The sequence below is a fragment of the Etheostoma spectabile genome, chromosome 9, assembly GCF_008692095.1.
Source record: "Etheostoma spectabile isolate EspeVRDwgs_2016 chromosome 9, UIUC_Espe_1.0, whole genome shotgun sequence".
NCBI lineage: Eukaryota > Metazoa > Chordata > Actinopteri > Perciformes > Percidae > Etheostoma > Etheostoma spectabile.
This window is the reverse complement of record NC_045741.1, coordinates 25,975,967-25,978,598: the sequence shown is the minus strand read 5'-3', so window position 1 is coordinate 25,978,598 and position 2,632 is coordinate 25,975,967. Positions and strand designations below refer to the sequence as shown.

The 2,632-nt window shown below is 39.4% G+C and overlaps 1 long non-coding RNA gene across 2 annotated transcripts; it reads right to left on the bottom strand.

Annotated features, from left to right (window-relative positions):
• Positions 1 to 1,935: 1,935 nt before the first annotated feature.
• Positions 1,936 to 2,359, bottom strand: LOC116695708 (uncharacterized). 2 transcript variants are annotated; one of them, XR_004333538.1, is made up of 2 exons: positions 2,193 to 2,359; positions 1,936 to 2,064 (listed from the first exon to the last, which is right to left on the bottom strand). It is a non-coding gene; the product is annotated as an uncharacterized LOC116695708 (long non-coding RNA). The 2 variants fall into 2 exon arrangements; XR_004333539.1 differs by having other exon boundaries at positions 2,228 to 2,358.
• Positions 2,360 to 2,632: the final 273 nt, after the last annotated feature.

The window sequence follows — 2,632 nt, the reverse complement described above, 5'->3', positions numbered from 1 at the left end:
AAAATCTATGTATACAAACAAAGAATGTTCAGTTAAAATTGGCCACCAACAAACATTGCTTGCCTAAAGAATGTCGAGTGAAACAGGGGTGCTGCCTGTCCCCGGGTTTGTTCAACATAAAAATGAATTGGCAAAAGATCTGGAACCTTCCACATCTCCTGGTATCACTCTGGGAGATACTGACATCCAATGTTGTTATAAGCTGATGATGTAGTCCTGTTGTCCCCTACAAAAAAAGGCCTACGACAACACCTGGCTCTCTTGCACCGGTTCTGCCAGACCTGGGCTCTGACTGTCAACCTAAACAAAACCAAAATACTGATTTTCCAGAAAAGATCTGGGAATTACAGTAAACACCAATTCTATCCACATACAGCTCAATTAGAACATGTGCAAAAATAAACATATTTAGGTCTCAAGTGGGTGTCAAATGGGTGTGAATGAGCTGATAGACAATTCCAGAAAAGCGTTTTATGCAATTAAAAGAAAAATTAAAACAGACATTTCAATTAAAACTGGTTAAAAATATTTAAATCAGTGATCAAACCCATCGCTCTATATTGCAGTGAAATATGGGGCCGGCTCAGTAGATATTTAAAATTTACTGACTGGGACAATCATTCAACTGAGAAATTTCATGTGGAATTTTGTAAAACTCTTTTACATCTAGCAAGACAAATCCCAAATAATGCCTGCCGAGCAGAACTAGGCCAATATCCCTCCAAATATATAAAAATATCCCCTCCAAATTACAATGGAAAAAAAGATCCATCAAATTCTACAACCACCTGAAAACAAGCGACCCCTACATTTTCCCCTACAAAGTACTACAATACCAAGAGAGAAACATAGAGAAAAAACCCCTCAGTCAGCTAGTCCTGTCCCTCAGCTCCCTCACCTCACAGCCCCCAGAACACCCCCCATACCATCCGGCCCAACCAAATCATCTGCAGACAAAAACAGAAATACATGACCTATTGGAAAGACACTACTAAACGTCAAAGCAAAAGGAAGTTTTTCCTGGCCTCTGTTGCCTAGTGCTTGCTCTTTGTGTGAATTGTTGGGTTTCTGTAAATAACATCACAGAGTACGGTCTAGACCTGCTCTTTGTGAAAAGCGCTTTGACATAACTGTTGTTGTGATTTGGCGCTATATAAATAAAATTGAATTGAATTGTTACCTTGCCCTAAACCGAGAGTACACAGTAGCTGAATACTTAAGCACCATACGTGACCACAGACTGAGAAAGACTCTGAGCATGTTTAGGCTGAGTGGACACAGTCTGGCTGGGGAAACCAGCCGCCACAGACACACCTGGCTGCCTAAAAGACAGGCTGTGTCAGCTCTTTCCACAGAGACAGGTGGAGACAGAGCATCACTTCCTGCTTCAGTGTAGCACATGCACTGACATTAGAACTCAGCTCTTTACCAAAATTAAATATACACTCCCAGATTTTGATTCACTCTCTGACCAGACAAAAATGAAACATCTACTTGGAGAAAATAGTGTGAGTGCTGTAGAAGCGACATATGTGAGTTCATGGCACAGCCTGAGAGACAACCAGGACAACACGTAATAGCTGGAGTTCATCTCCCCCTAGTTTACTCTGCCATCTTACCTAGTCCTCTACTTTGGTTTACTCCACCTTCGATCTAGTTCTCCACTTCAGTTTACTCTACCTTCTCATCTAGTCCTCTACTTCAGTTTACTCTACCTTCTCATCTAGTCCTCTACTTTAGTTCACTCTACCTTCTCATCTAGTCCTCTCTTCAGTTTACTCTACCTTCTCATATAGTCCTCTACTTCAGTTTACCCTACCTTCTCATATAGTCCTCTGCTTCAGTTTACCCTACCTTCTCATATAGTCCTCTACTTCAGTTTACTCTACCTTCTCATATAGTCCTCTACTTCAGTTTACTCCACCTTCTCATATAGTCCTCTACTTCAGTTTACTCTACCTTCTCATATAGTCCTCTACTTCAGTTTACTCTACCTTCTCATATAGTCCTCTACTTCAGTTTACTCCACCTTCTCATATAGTCCTCTACTTCAGTTTACTCTACCTTCTCATATTGTCCTCTACTTCAGTTTATACACTTCTTTATAGCCTCTACTTAGTTTACTCCACCTTCTATTACCTTACTTCAGTTTACCCACTTCTCATATAGTCCTCTACTTCAGTTTACTCTACCTTCTCATATAGTCCTCTACTTCAGTTTACTCCACCTTCTCATATAGTCCTCTACTTCAGTTTACTCCACCTTCTCATATAGTCCTCTACTTCATGGGTTTTTTACGTTTGGTTGTTTGTTTGCTTCTGTCTTTGTTTTCTTTATCATTTTTGACACTGGAGATTTGACTGTATATTGATTGATTGATAATGTTGTTGATTTCCTGTATTTATTTTTTATTACTTTTTTATCTTAAATGTATATATTTTAGTTTACTCAATGTCTTTGATGCTTTGGCAACATTGTTATTTTTGACATTCATGCCAATAAAGCAATTTGAATTGAAAAATACCCTTCTTTTCCAGGGACGTTTAATCACCTTGGATATGATTGTTTTTTCAATGTTAACAAAAAAAAAGACAGAGGAGGGAGAGCCTGCATGTGGCAGAGGCAGTTACAC